Source organism: Staurois parvus, unplaced genomic scaffold (assembly GCF_062004578.1).
Source record: "Staurois parvus isolate SC_StPar_1 unplaced genomic scaffold, SC_StPar_1.0 ptg001702l, whole genome shotgun sequence".
Classification (NCBI taxonomy): domain Eukaryota; kingdom Metazoa; phylum Chordata; class Amphibia; order Anura; family Ranidae; genus Staurois; species Staurois parvus.
The window spans coordinates 279,826-295,953 of NW_028319498.1; the positions used below are offsets into that span (position 1 = coordinate 279,826).

Genomic DNA, 16,128 nt, shown 5'->3' on the forward strand with positions numbered 1-16,128 from the left:
GGAATAGTGCCCCATCATTTGTATCACTGGGAGGAATAGTGCCCCATCATTGGTGTCAGTGGGAGGAATAATGCCCCATCATTGGTGTCAGTGAGAGGAATAGTGCCCCATCGTTGGTGTCAGTGGGAGGAATAATGCCCCATCATTGGTGTCAGTGGGAGGAATAGTGCCCCATCATTGGTGTCAGTGGGAGGAATAGTGCCCCATCATTGGTGTCAGTGGGAGGAATAGTGCCCCATCATTGGTGTCAGTGGGAGGAATAGTGCCCCATCATTGGTGTCAGTGGGAGGAATAGTGCCCCATCATTGGTATCAGTGGGAGGAATAGTGCCCCATCATTGGTGACAGTGGGAGGAATAGTGCCCCATCATTGGTGTCAGTGGGAGGAATAGTGCCCCATCATTGGTATCACTGGGAGGAATAGTGCCCCATCGTTGGTGTCAGTGGGAGGAATAATGCCCCATCATTAGTATCAGTGGGAGGAATAGTGCCCCATAATTGGTGTCAGTGGGAGGAATAGTGCCCCATCGTTGGTGTCAGTGGGAGGAATAATGCCCCATCATTAGTATCAGTGACACCAATGATGCGGCACTATTCCTCCCACTGACACCAATGACACTTGCTGACCCCTGTTGCAGTATGGTGCTGCTGCAGCCAGCATATGTGGTTTCAGCAGCACCTCTGCACTGCACACTTACCGGCTTTTCCCTCACTCGATTTTCGCGGGTCTGCTCGGCTCCGCCTCCTCGCCCGTGATTGGCCGCCTGTGTACCTTTCCTGAGCTACAGTTCTGACGGCCAATCACCGGTGAGGAGGCGGAGCCGAGCGGCAGGAGTGAGGGGGTGGCCGGAGTGACGGAAGGAGCAGCGCTTCCTGGATGGATCATCGTGGGAGCCAGGTAAGAGACAGCAGCCCTCTGCCCACCCCTGTACGCGCCCCCCTTGACGGAGCCTCGCACCCCCCCTGGGCAGACGTTGACTCGAGTATAAGCCGAGGGGGCCGTTTTTCAGCACAAAAAATGTGCTGAAAAACTCGGCTTATACTCGAGTATATACGGTACCTTAAAAAAAAAAAAAATCAACAATCTTTTGCCCTATCCACTTCCCGAATCCACCAGTGATGTCCTTATGCTTCACCGATGCCTCTCAGAAAAGCTGGGCACTTGCAGGGTGCCAATGCCAGCACTTCCAGAAAGTGGACAGAGCCCAGGGCTGCGGTATTAAGAGTTATTTTTTGGAAATATTTTTTCTCGTTTACCCTTTTTTAAGCATTGTGTATTTGAAGGGTATAGGATGTTATAAACTGGATATTGCATTTTTATGCAAAATCTGCTTTAAATATATATTTCCTGAAAACAAGCCTGCAGCCAGTGAAATATACTTATTTTAAGCATTAAATCCATTGGATCCGCATGATCTATCTATCAATCTATCTATCTATCTATCAATCTATCTATCTATCTATCTATCTATCTATCTATCTATCTATCTATCTATCAATCTATCAATCTATCTATCTGTCTATCTATCTATCCATTCAGTTAGTCATATCCGACTCTTGGCGATTGCATGGACCGTCACTTGTAAGTGACTTTTTCCTTGAATTGTCTTAGCAATTATTTTTACAGGGTAGGTTGCCAGGTCTTTCCCCAACCCCTATGGATCAGCATGATAGATAAGTAGATTTAGTAGACTGGATGTCATACCACTTCCTAAAACTCATTCTATCCAAAACTGAGCTCATTATTATTATTATTATACAGTATTTATAAAGCGCCAATAGTTCGCTCAGCGCTGTACATTACAAAGGGGGACAGAACATGTGACAGAACAATAACAATACAATGCAAAACATGAGGGGATCGAGGGCCCTGCTCCTTGGAGCTTACAATCTAGGAGGGAGGGGATGGTGGCACAGGAGGAGATAGCTGTGGGAGATGGAGTGGTAGGAAGAGTGGAGGAGGTCGGCAAGTTAGCAGGGGGTGGGGTAGGCTTCCCTAAAGAGGTGAGTTTTCAGGGTGCGCCTAAAGGAGAGGAGAGTAGGTGATAATCTGATGGGTTGGGGCAGGGAGTTCCAGAGGAAGGGTGACACCCTGGAGAAGTCCTGGAGGTGGGCATGGGAGGAGGAGACCAGGGAACTAGAGAGAAGGAGGTCTTGTGAGGAGCGGAGAGTGCGTGTTGGGTGGTACTTGGATATTAGGTCAGTGATGTAGTTCGGGGCAGTATGGTGGACAGCTTTGTACGTCAGTGTTAGGATTTAGAATTTGATCCGTTGCGCAACTGGAAGCCAGTGGAGGGATTGGCAGAGTGGGGTGGCGGAAACGGAGCGGTTGGTGAGGTGGATGAGTCTGGCTGCCGTATTCAGGATAGACTGAAGCGGGGATAGCCAGCGGCGAGGCAGGCCAGTAAGGAGGGAGTTGCATAATATTTCCTGCCCCACCTGCCTCTTCCCCTGATTTCTTGGTCAGGATCAATAGCACAACTGTCAACCCGTCCCTGCATGACAAGGTGCTGGGGGTAACCCTGGATTCTGAAGTATCCTTTCAGACCCACATTCAGGCCCACATTTAAATTCGTAAACCAAGGTACACCTGTAGTTCAACCTATAATATTTAGTACCGCCTATGAAGTATTCAACCCTATTTGTTTGGCAAGTCTTTAATACTTTTGGATCTGATGCATGACAGCCAGGTAACAAACACTTTGCAGCAGCCCATGCATTTTATTTTGTATGGTTAACTTTAAAGTTGAGCTCCATTTTTTTATTATGCTGACTTGGACTAAAAATAATACCAAAAACACCGTTAATGTCAAAGATAGGATGCCACACACTGAAGACAGCCCAATCTGTCAATGACTAAAGGAGTGGCTTCACATTTTCCCCCCACCTCTATGATTAAGCTCTGTGGGAGGATGAAGCATGTTAGAGGGGTGTGGTCTGGGAGGAGGCTGACTGAAGCCACTCCTTTATTAACAGAATGGGCTGTCTTTAGTGTTCGGCATCCTATCTTTGATATTACACTTTTCATAGTGAGCATGGGACAAGCTGCTACCAGATGCACCCGTCAGTGGGGGGGAGTCACCGGATGAGTTCAGGCAGGTTCTTGGTGTGGTGCTCCATGTGTTTTTAAAAAACACCTTTAACTGTAATTCTCACCTTCAACCCAGAGCTTCCATCTACATTACTTCAAAACTATGTCCTCACTCCTCTAGGTTTAATGACACCCAGTGTCCTTCAACCTGCTCCTTCTAAGCTCAGGCTGCCATGAACTCACCCTGTAGGCTCCCAGTACTTCTGGACAGTACTTCTGGACTGAATGGCACTCACCCGTCACACGTCAGCCCTACTTAGTCAAGTAGGAAAGACTTCAGACCACTGCCACTGAGGAAGAAATGGAAGGAACCATGATGTCATTGGTCCTACCTGAGGACTTCAGGAAAGAAGGTGTGTATAATGTGATTTTTGAATCGGGGAGCTTAAGGGTGGGGAAGAAAGTTCAAATTCAGCTTTAAACTTTGAGGAAGGTAGAACTTACTTGTAAACACAGATCCAATAAAATGCCCAGTTTTAGAACCTCCGGATCCAATTTTCACTACATCAATGCTGTATTTCGTCCCAGACTTCAGGTTCTGAAGGGTGACATTGGCCGTCTTACTTTCTACAGTAAAAGTGGAGGAGCTATTCCAATAACTCACTTCATATATCACATCCGTCTTATTAGTTGGATCTTCCCAAGATAATGTGACATTGGCTGTTCCAGTTGCATTAAGGGTGATTTTTCCTGGTGGAGAGGAGTTTGAAAAATATATTAATATCATTTTTAAGCTATCAAAAAAATGACAGTTCCAAAAACAAAAAGAAAACATATACTGGACAGGGAGATAAGAAAGAGGACGGAGAGAAGAAATTGTAAGACTTACGGTATTTCCTTCTTTCCTCATTTTAGAGGCCGATCCAGAATTTACCACCGTCTGCCTGTTCTAAAATATCAGCAGGTAGACATTGTGATGGTAATTTTATATAAAGAAAAAATAGAGAGGTTAGTATACTTTAAATATTTGCTATGTTGGTGGGTCCCATTATTTAACAATACATTTTTTTATGCTTAGTTTCTTTATCTTTTTTTAGTTTTTTTTTTTTTTAATTATAATTCTCTTTTATAGTGTAATTTCAGAAAACAATAGCTATCCTGCTCAGAAGACACACTGGCTGGGTGAAAAGGTGGTAAAATTGAGACCCACTCTCAAAACACAAGCCTTGAGTAGATGAGCAATAACGTCTTCTGATTCTTTTGAACTTTAAGAGGAGGTGAGGGCATGGAATGAAATTAGAGGTCCATCTGCCCCTGGTGAAATGCTAAAGGGGCATTTGTCCCTTTGCTTGATAGAAATAATAATTAAAAAAAGAACACAGACACCAGTTGTAAAAACACCCTTTCACCTTATTATTTTTAACTCTTTGCCGTAACTCGTACGGGAGCAGGAGCACCGGCATGTAAACAAACTCCCAGCCGTTATAGCAGCCAGGAGTTTGTTTACCTTTTTAGCTGCCAGCTATGTAGTAGAAGTGATCACTTCTACATGTCAGATATGGTGCTCACCAAAAGGTACCTTTACCCCTGGTGAACAGCTGAGGGGACATCTCACCCCTTTGATTGATGCAAATAATAGAAAAGACAACACAAACACAAGTTTTAAAAACAAATTTATTTGAAATAAAGAAAAACTCCCCACCCTTGTTTGCTACTTTATTCTCCTTTTTAAAATGTTTGTAGATCCACATTTGTTTTAAACATATTAAACATTTTTAAAGAGTAAGGATCAATTAGAACTGTACATTGTAACAAAGAAAGGAACTGAAGAAAAGGACACAAATCCTGCACAATACATATTTCTATAATGTCTTCTTTCTTCAACTGTGCAGTACAATTGAAAGTATCTTTCCCACACTCTCTGATCCTTTTTGTCCAGTTAGGAATATTCTCAGAACTTATTGAATCTGTCAAGGCGGCCATATTGGGTCTTTCCTAAAAGAGTCACATGTTTGGGTGTAGATCTAAAAGGTCCAGGTTGTTAAGGATCTATTAAGGAAAACAAAACATAAAAGAAGAAAAGTAACAGATATTAAACTAAATTAACTAAACTAAAAAAACAGATGGAAAAAATGAAGGAACAATTGTACTGTCAGGGCAGGAGCTGAGGAACGGACAGGCAGGCCTAAACAATGTAACACACTGGCTGGCGACAACCACCACCCACAGACCGAAGTCCCCCAGGGCATGGAGTCTAAGTCCCAGGCTGCCCTTCACCAGGGCCCCTGATTGTGGGGATGGACTTGACGCAGCCAGGAACCAGGTCGTGGCCCCTGAGACACCTCAGTTGCGGTAATGGCCGCCGCTGATGGCGTGTAGCTGGTGGAAAAGACAAGAGAGTAGTCAGGCAGGCCGGGTCGACAACAACGGAACAAAACGGTACAGGACAGCAGACGAGAATCACGGGTCACGGGCCGAGTTCAGCAACGGAGGGTCAGATCAAAGGAGAACACAAAGAATGGTCAGGTCACAAGCCGAGTCAGATTCCAGGAGAGTCACGAGAGTCAGAACAGAGTTATAGCAACAGAAAGACACAAGACACAAGTGCAAAGAGCATGTGCGGACCACAGGCTTATATGTAATCAGCCACACCCCTCTGGGGCATGGACCTCAGAGACCAGAAGGCATAAAAGATTCCCATCATGCTCTGCAGAAATCCAACATGGATGCCAGCACATGGAGAAACATAACCTCTGGGAAAAGGTAGGACCTTGACATGTACTTTATAAGCTGACAAGATTACCGCTGCTGTGTAAATGATATAAAAACAATTGAGTACTGTGCATGACACTTTTTTTTCTTTGCACTAACATTTACATTTTTTTAGGACATGCTTTTGGGGTAAATCTCCTTTTTCAGGTTCCATGGACAATGGGTTTAAATGCCAGTTCCCTTGACAGAAAAAAAAACACTCATATGTTCACACATTAACCCCTGGTTCACATCTGCGTGGGCGCAAGAGCCTATTCACTTGAATAGAGTCCAGTGCCCTGGGACACACAGGGAAGAAGTCCCTGCACTACTTGGAAAATCGCTGCCGAGGTTCCCAGTAAGGTTGCGATTTCCAGTGCGGGTGGTGTGCCATTAGAATTAATGGCACCTGCCTGTGGGTCCCACATTCCTTTGTGTGGGTGGTGCAGCTGCAGGTATTTGTGTGGGGCCCACAGCGGCACCACCCACACAGATGTGAACCAAGGCTTAGGCATGTTTACCGTTTATTTATGCCAGAAAACTCCTCTCAAACATGCATACAGAGGGGGTTTTTGCTGCCTCTAACTGCTGATCTTAAAATACGCCTCTAAACATCTTACCCCTGGTTCACGTACGTGCAGTCGTGCGGGCCACGATTTGCGCAGGTACGAGATCCCATTCATTTGAATGGACTCCTGTGCCCCTAGACACGCAGGGAAGAAGTCTCTGAACTACTTGGGAAATTGCAGCCCACATGGAAACCAAGGTTCCCAGTACAATTGCGATTTCTTAGAAGGCCTGTCCCTTCTCGGAACCCTCTGGTAGGAAACAAACACGTTTCAAGAGTCAGGTACCTGGTATGAGTCCCAGGTTCATCTGATTCCGCCCATTGACCCATTCTTGGAGGGGAGCTGTGTCCTTTGGTCATTTAAGGGCAAACAGGACACTTGTTAAGTTCAGCTCTGAAGAAGGGAGCCTGACTCCTGAAACGCATTAGCTTGCCTACCACACAGTTCTGAGATGGAAAGGGCCTTCTAAGGCTGTATTTCTTGTATATGCCTGCTGTTTTTATGCATTTGTGAGTATGTTTTTGTCTCTTGGCATTTGATTAACGTTTATGAAGGTAATGCACGACGAGTCTGCACCCTCTTGTGTGTGTTTTTACAGTTATCTGCAATTTCCCCGATTCATGGTGGGCTACACCCGGGGAAGCATTACACACTGATATATTACTTGAAGTACCCCGGTTTGAGCGCTGGAGTGTTTTTTAAAAATTTAGACTGTCTTGAAGAAAAAGTATTACAATGATTAGTCATAAACACTGCTAGTTTCCTGTAACATACAACTGATTTTCTGAACAAGGTCAACAATATACAGCAATCACCACCAAATACACTTCTTCTCACTATGGATGGAGAATCTCTGTACTGTAAAATTGATGCATGGCACCAATTTTTATAAGTTTCGCCAAACTACAAATAAAGCACCGAGGATGTTACACAACTTACTGTACTCATTCTTACAGAACAACTACCTCGCTTTCAATAATGATATCTATCTACAATGTATAAGTATTGTTATGGGAATTAACATGACACCCCAAAATGCAGAATTATTTATGGCTGACCTGGAGGACAGAGTCTGTAACTGCATACAACAAAAACCATACAGGTACTATCGTTATATTGATGATATTTTTATTACATGAACAGAAACTGAAGAAAATTATAAAACATTTTACTCATTGATCAACACCTTCCACCCATCAACCAAACTAAAAATGGACTATTCAAAGACATGCCACAATACCAATCAGGGATGACAAGCTGCACAAATCAATATATAGGAAAGCCACTGACAGATACAACTATCACCACAGTTCCAGCTCCCCCCTTCCCCCCCCCCGTGCACCAAACAGGCCACCATACCCAGAGAATGCCAGTTTTGGGGAAACGAGGTACGTGGAGTCGTGGTGTGACGTCATCGTGCACCGGTGTGTCGAGTAACACCGTGGCTGTTCAGTCTTTTTTTTTATGAAGCGTGCTTTACTGGCCTCCATGTAAGTGTATGGCTTTTTAAATAAAGTTTTCTTTTAACATACAGCACTGAGGCTTCTCCCTATTCGCACCCTATATATGCCTGCATGACAAGTGGTACCTGAATTGCCAGCTTACTCCATCCGAGAGGATATCAGTGAGAGTGCCTTTCTTTGGTTTGGAGATTTTTGATCTCTGTCATTCAAGATCAATTCCATCTGGTAAGAGGCCATTCTCTTTCTCCCTAAGGAGCACTTTGAGCACTGGAGCACCCTTTGAAGTTGAAGTTTACAAGCACTGAGCACTTTTTCACAATGTTGGTTTAATTAGAACCATATGGACTTCCTTTAGAGATATGGTGCAAATATTTTGATTTATATGTTCAGATTTGTTCATCTGTATTCACTGTTAAATAGTTTTTGATTTAAAGGGGCAGGTCACTTTGGTTTCATTGTTAGTGAGGCCATCATACACAGCCGGGCCATCAGTAATCACTGAATATGCTCAGACCCAGAGGAAAGAAATAAACATCTTAGAATACTAGCAGATCCCTTCCATAAGAAAGGTTATAAGAATAAAACCATCAATACAAGCGTAAACGTGGCCTTGAAACCCAAAGAGCAAATCTCCAACAATAAAAAGAGAAAATAAACAATAACCGCATACAATCCAGCATTAGAAGGGATAATGAAGATAATGAAAGAGCTGCAACCCATCATAACACTGAAAGAAAAATGTCAACAACCCCCAAAGTTGTCTTTCAGGTGACCACTCAACTTCAGACAGGAAACTTCATTCTGATTTCAAAATCGCAAATAGAAAGAAAATCTTAGAATACTAGCTGACTCCTTCCATAAGAAAGGTTACAAGAATAAAACCATCAATACAAGTATAAACGTGGCCTTGCAACCCAAAGAGAAAATCTCCAACTATACAAAGGGAAGAAAAAACAAATAACCGCGTACATCTTGTAGCCACATACAATCCAGCATTAGAAGGGATAGTGAAGATAATCAACGAGCTGCAACCCATCATAACACTGAAAGAAAAATATTCCAACAACTCCCAAAGTTATCTTTAAGGCAACCACCCAACTTCAAACAGGAAACTTCATTCTGAATTCAAAATTGCAAATAGAAGGAACATCTTAGAATACTAGCAGACTCCTTCCATAAGAAAGGTTAAAGAATAAAACCATCAATACAAGTATAAACGTGGCCTTGAAACCCAAAGAGAAAATCTCCAACAATACAAAGGGAAGAAAAAACAAATAACCGCGAACATCTTGTAGCCACATACAATCCAGCATTAGAAGGGATAATGAAGATAATTAAAGAGCTGCAATCCATCATAACACTGAAAGAAAAATTCCAACAACCCCCAAAGTTGTCTTTCAGGCGACCACCAAACTTCAGACAGGAAACTTCATTCTGATTACAAAATTGCAACTATAAGGAACATCTTAGAATAATAGCAGACTCCTTCCATAAGAAAGGTTACAAGAATAAAACCATCAATACAAGCGTAAAGGCGGCCTTGAAACCCAAAGAGAAAATCTCCAACAATACAAAGACAAAAAAAACAAATAACCATGTACATCTAGTAGCCACATACAATCTGAGCATTAGAAGGGATAAGGAAGATAATCAACAAGCTGCAACCCGTCATAACACTGAAAGAAAAATTCCAACAATCCCCAAAGTTGTCTTTCAGGCGACCACTCAACTTCAGACAGGAAACTTCATTCTGATTACAAAATTGCAAATAGAAGGAACATCTTAGAATACTAGCAGACTCCTTCCATAAGAAAGGTTACAAGAATAAAACCATCAATACAAGCGTAAACATGGCCTTGAAACCCAAAGAGAAAATCTCCAGCTATACAAAGAGAAAAAAAACAAAATAACCGCATACATCTAGTAGCCACATACAATCCAGCATTAGAAGGGATAAGGAAGATAATTAAAGAGCTGCAACCCATCATAACACTGAAAGAAAAATTCCAACAACCCCCAAAGTTGTCTTTCAGGCGACCACCCAACTTCAGACAGGAAACTTCATTCTGATTACAAAATTGCAAATAGAAGGAACATCTTAGAATAATAGCAGACTCCTTCCGTAAGAAAGGTTACAAGAATAAATCCATCAATGCAAACATAAACTTGGCCTTGAAACCCAAAGAGAAAATCTCCAACAATACAAAGAGAATAAAAACAATAACTGCGTACATCTTGTAGCCACATACAATCCAGCATTAGAAGGGATAATGAAGATAATTAAAGAGCTGCAACCCATCATAACACTGAAAGAAAAATTCCAACAACCCCCAAAGTTGTCTTTCAGGCGACCACCCAACTTCAGACAGGAAACTTCATTCTGATTACAAAATTGCAAATAGAAGGAACATCTTAGAATAATCGCAGACTCCTTCCATAAAAAAGGTTACAAGAATAAAACCATCAATACAAGTATAAACGTGGCCTTGCAACCCAAAGAGAAAATCTCCAACTATACAAAGAGAAAAAAAAACAAATAACTGCGTACATCTAGTAGCCACATACAATCCAGCATTAGAAGGGATAAGAAAGATAATCAAAGAGCTGCAACCCATCATAACACTGTCAGAAAAATATTCCAACAACTCCCAAAGTTGTCTTTCAGGCGACCACCCAACTTCAAACAGGAAACTTCATTCTGAATTCAAAATTGCAAATAGAAGGAACATCTTAGAATACTAGCAGACTCCTTCCATAAGAAAGGTTACAAGAATAAAACCACCAATACAAGTATAAATGCGGCCTTGAAACCCAAAGAGAAAATCTTCAACAATACAAAGGGAATAAAAAACAAATAACTGCGTACATCTAGTAGCCACATACAATCCAGCATTAGAAGGGACAAGGAAGATAATCAAAGAGCTGCAACCCGTCATAACAGTTGTGGGAACTCGCTTCAGAATGGTAGAGCTTTTCTTGTTAAAGCACACAGCAACTCGCTTCTTTCAGGGCCTTGTTGCCCAATTTTATTTAAAAGAAAAAGTTCCAGAAACACAAATGCTTCCCACACAGGGGTATCCACCATCAAACCAATTCAACCTTCTGGCTCTTTCAGCTACACAGCTTTATAACTGTCTCCTACAGACTCCTTCCACAAGGTTGTTTTTGCACACAGCAAACCTTTAGCACACAGCTATTCTGGCTCCCACCTCTACTAGGTGAAGCCCACCTGACTCCACAGCAGAGTCCTCCTGTCTGCCAGGGTGGAGCCCTCCTGACTCCGTCTGCTGGGGTGGAGCTCAGAATCATGACCTGGCCTCCACAAAAAGGCCTGCACACACCTGTGCAATCATTGCACTAGCTGGTCTCAAAATATGGGTCCAGGATTGGAGATTTCATCCCTCCCAAATCTCTTAGAAATCTCCAGGCTACAGGTCCCAAAACAGGCTTTACAAACCAAAGATGTAACTAATAAACCAGTTTCCACTGCATTATGAGATCTGCCTGGAGCCCCTCAACCTGTATGGTTGAGAATCCTGGGTCTCCATCGTGATTTCCACCATGGCAGGATACCGCACTGCCACACAGTGAAAGAAAAATTCCAACAATCCCCAAAGTTGTGTTTCAGGCGACCACCCAACTTCAGACAGGAAACTTCATTCTGATTACAAAATTGCAAATAGAAGGAACATCTTAGAATAATAGCAGACTCCTTCCATAAGAAAGGTTACAGGAATAAAACCATCAATACAAATATAAATGTGGTCTTGAAACCCAAAGAGAAAATCTCCAACAACACAAAGAGAAAAAACCTATAACCGAGTACATCTAGTAGCCACATACAATCCAGCATTAGAAGGGATAATGAAGATAATCAAAGAGCTGCAACCCATCATAACACTGAAAGAAAAATTCCAACAACCCCCAAAGTTGTCTTTCAGGCGACCACCCAACTTCAGACAGGAAACTTCATTCTGATTACAAAATTGCACATATAAGGAACATCTTAGAATACTAGCAGGCTCCTTCCATAAGAAAGGTTACAAGAATAAAACCATCAATACAAGCGTAAACGTGGCCTTGAAACCCAAAGAGAAAATCTCCAACAATACAAAGAGAGAAAAAACAAATAACTGAGTACATCTAGTAGCTACATACAATCCAGCATTAGAAGGGACAAGGAAGATAATTAAAGAGCTGCAACCCATCATAACACTGAATGAAACATTCCAACAACCCCCAAAGTTGTCTTTCAGGCGACCACCCAACTTCAGAGAGCAAACTTCATTCTGATTACAAAATTGCATATAGAAGGAACATCTTAGAATACTAGCAGACTCCTTCCGTAAGAAAGGTTACAAGAATAAAACCCTCAATACAAGTATAAACGTGGCCTTGCAACCCAAAGAGAAAATCTCCAGCAATACAAAGAGAAAAAAAACAAATAACCACGTACATCTAGTAACCACATACAATCCAGCATTAGAAGGGATAATGAAGATAATCAAAGAGCTGCAACCCATCATAACACTGAAAGAAAAATTCCAACAACCCCCAAAGTTGTCGTTCAGGCGACCACCCAACTTCAGACAGGAAACTTCATTCTGATTACAAAATTGCAAATAGAAGGAACATCTTAGAATACTAGCAGACTCCTTCCATAAGAAAGGTTACAAGAATAAAACCCTCAATACAAGCGTAAACGTGGCCTTGAAACCCAAAGAGAAAATCTCCAACAATACAAAGAGAGAAAAAACAAATAACCGCGTACATCTTGTAACCACATACAATCCAGCATTAGAAGGGATAAGGAAGATAATTAAAGAGCTGCAACCCATCATTACACTGTCAGAAAAATATTCCAACAACTCCCAAAGTTATCTTTAAGGCGACCACCCAACTTCAGACAGGAAACTTCATTCTGAATTCAAAATTGCAAATAGAAGGAACATCTTAGAATACTAGCAGACTCCTTCCATAAGAAAGGTTACAAGAATAAAACCACCAATATAAGCGTAAACGTGGCCTTGAAACCCCCAAAAAATTTCCAACAATACAAAGAGAAAAAAAAAACAAATATCTGCGTACATCTAGTTGCCACATACAATCTGAGCATTAGAAGGGATAAGGAGAGCTGCAACCCATCATAATACTGAACGAAAAATTTCAACAACCCCCAAAGTTGTCCTTCAGTCAACCACCCAACTTCAGACAGGAAACTTCATTCTGATTACAAAATTGCAAATAGAAGGAACTTAGCCTTGCCACAAAAAACACCTAACGACTGAAACGTGTTACACACACAAAAGGGACCTTCAATATTACAGGATCATACAGCTGCTCCTCCAGTAATGTTGCGTGCCTCATCCAATGCAAACCATGAATCTTATGTTGGTGAAACTGAACAGGAATTACAAAAAGAAAGAATTTACACAGACACACCATTAGAGAACATAAGGAAGATGATTCCTACACATCTGAGGGACTTCATTTTTCACAAACAGGCTACACAATGGAAGACATGCATGGTTTAGTTCTTAAAGAAAATTTAAAAAATACTCAGGAAAGGAAAACTATTGGAAAGGGACCTTTAATATTGCAGAATCATACAGCTGCACCTCAAGTAACAATGCACACCTCATCTAAAGCAACAAATGTAATCAAGGATCTTACATTGCCAAAACAGGACAGAGGTTACAAAAAAAAAAGAAAGAACCTACACATAGAAATCAAAAGAGAACACAAGAGAGATTATTTCTGCAAATCTGAAAGACTTCTTTTTTTTACAACCAGACCATACCATGGAAGACATGAATGTTTCAGTTCTTAAAGGGAATTTCAAAAATACTCAGGAAAGGAAAACCTTTGAACTAAGACTGCTAATTCTATATTGTATTTGGCACAAAACATAATAAATGTGGACCCCAGTTTTCTAAATCAATATTCGATAGTTTCATGACCATTCTTACCTCTGTGACTCTTTCCCCTCTCTCAGTCCATAGCCTTCTCCTTTTCTCATCTCACCAACTGTAAAAGTTTAATTACCATTGCTGTGCATGTTTGTTTTTTTTCCTTTTTAGAGAGTGTATTATTTACCATTCTGGTAAACCTTTGTATATTAGTACTGCTCGAACCTTGAAGAAGGGGGTACATTCTAAAAGCTTGTCCTAAAAAAATTGGATGAGCAAATATAAAAAGTATCATGGACAGTACTCACTTATTTTTTGTTGTTGCAAATGCACAAATACCACTACAGTCGCCTCAAGCAAAAAATGAAATAAAATGTCAATTCATCAACACAAATTATCCGTAATATTCAGCTTCCTTTTAAGAAATGAATACAACAAACCCAGCTTTATATTTTTTGACTTGCAGCTTTAAAATTCGATCACATGCCAATTTTGCTAAATTTGCAATGGAAGTTACATAGTTACATAGTTAGTCTGGCTGAAAAAAGACAAAAGTCCATCCAGTTCAACCATAAAAAAAAAAGAAGTTATATACCAACACCCACAGTTCATCCAGAGGAAGGCAAAAAAACACAGCAAAGCATGAAGCAATTTGCTCCTGCAGGGGAAAAGATTCCTTTCTGATCCCCCGAGAGGCAATCGGATATTCCCTGGATCAACTTTACCTGTAAATGTTAGTTGCCAGCTTTATTCTGTGTATCCAAGAATGAATCCAGGACTTTTTTAAAGAAATCGACCGAGCTGGCCAGAACCAACTCTTGAGAGAGTCTATTCCACATTTTCACAGATCTTACTGTGAAGAAATCTTTCCATTGAGGCTTAAAGACATCCTATTACCAGAAGCTGGGATCTCAGGTCTAAATTGGGAGTAGATAGTTACAGAACAGTGGTCTTCAGACTGTGGCCTGCGGGCCAGATGTGGCCCTTTGCTTGCTTTTATCCAACCCCAGATACAAGGCACTATTTCTCCCACTGACAACAAAAGTGAGGCACTATTCCTTCCACTGACACCAACAATGAGGCATTATTCCTTTCAAATTTTTACACAAAATTTCTGTGCTCAAAATTCTCCCCAATCTTTTTAACAGTCAATACGGAAGCAATAATAATAATAATCTTCTTGGCCATCCATAAATAAATAATGGTACCAATCTAATAGAAAGGCGAGCGCTCTCTAATAAGCAGCTAGAACACCAAAGGAAACCAGTAAAAAACCTTCAGAAACATGTTTATTTATTAAATGGTACCAATCTCTTTATGCTCTCAGCAGATACTTGATGTTAATGGGCCTTGAAAGTCATCTTTTCCTCCCTAAAATTCAAGGCTTATTAACATCAAGTATCTGGTGAGAGATTGGTACCATTATTCATATATGGATGGCCAAGAAGATCATTATTATTGCTATCATATTGACTGGTAAAAACACTGGGGAGACTTTTGAGCACAGGAATTTTGTGTAAATAATTGTGTCTGCCCAGGGTGGCAGTTTTATTTCTAGCTGCTTGGATTGTGTACCTTTTGGTGCTGTTGGGCACTTTATACTCTTCCTTTCACTGACACCAACAATGGAGCAATATTCCTCCCACTTACAACAACGATGGGGCACAATTTCTTTCTCTAATAGCAAAAAGTGGCACTATTCCTCCCATTAATACCCATGATTGGGAACTACGTCCCATACTGACCACAGGTCCTATGTAATTTTCTTACTCCCACTGTCAACCAACCAGTAACCTGACTCTTTGCTTAGAAAGATGGGGGACCCCTTCTATAGAACATCCACCATGTGACTTTGAGTCCCACTCTGACTAAGGTCTAAATGGAGAAGTATTTCAACTTAAGGAAATTAGCACAACATATAGAACCCCAAGCCCAGTCCTTCCCTTGGTTCATAAGTACAGATTCCCCTTAATCACCCATTACAATATCTGTCTGAAAATACAGCAGTTACAAAAAACGAGGCACTGTTTTCAGTGTCAAGCTTTCCTTGTAGTAGTTGGGCAGGTGAAGGTGTTGATTACCCACATAAATACTTTCAAGACCCCAAACCCTACTCTTCTTTGAAGAAGGGTGAAGGATCACAGATGCATTGGTTTGCTCTAGCCAAGGTCAAAGCTAAGGTAGGTGAACCAACCCTTACAAAGCACCTGTGGTCAGTATGAAGAGATATTGTGCCCAATCATTGGTATTAGTGGGAGGAATAGTAGCAATTTTTGCCATCAGTGAAACAGATTAATACTATGGTCATATAAAAGTTAGTTTTTCCAAACAAATTAATGATGTCAATCAAAATATGAAAACTTACCCCTGATGAAATGACTCCAGGCAAAAGAAAAAAAAATAGAC

General features: G+C 41.2%; 1 protein-coding gene across 1 annotated transcript in view; it reads right to left on the reverse strand.

Annotated features, from left to right (window-relative positions):
• Window positions 1–3,785, reverse strand: part of LOC149434698 (uncharacterized) — a 226,566-nt gene extending 222,781 nt beyond the window's left edge. The window contains exon 1 of the mRNA XM_089663502.1: window positions 3,535–3,785. The gene's annotated coding sequence lies outside the window, so the exon portion shown is untranslated. The remainder of the gene's footprint in view (window positions 1–3,534) is intronic.
• Between the last annotated feature and the right edge of the window lie 12,343 nt (window positions 3,786–16,128).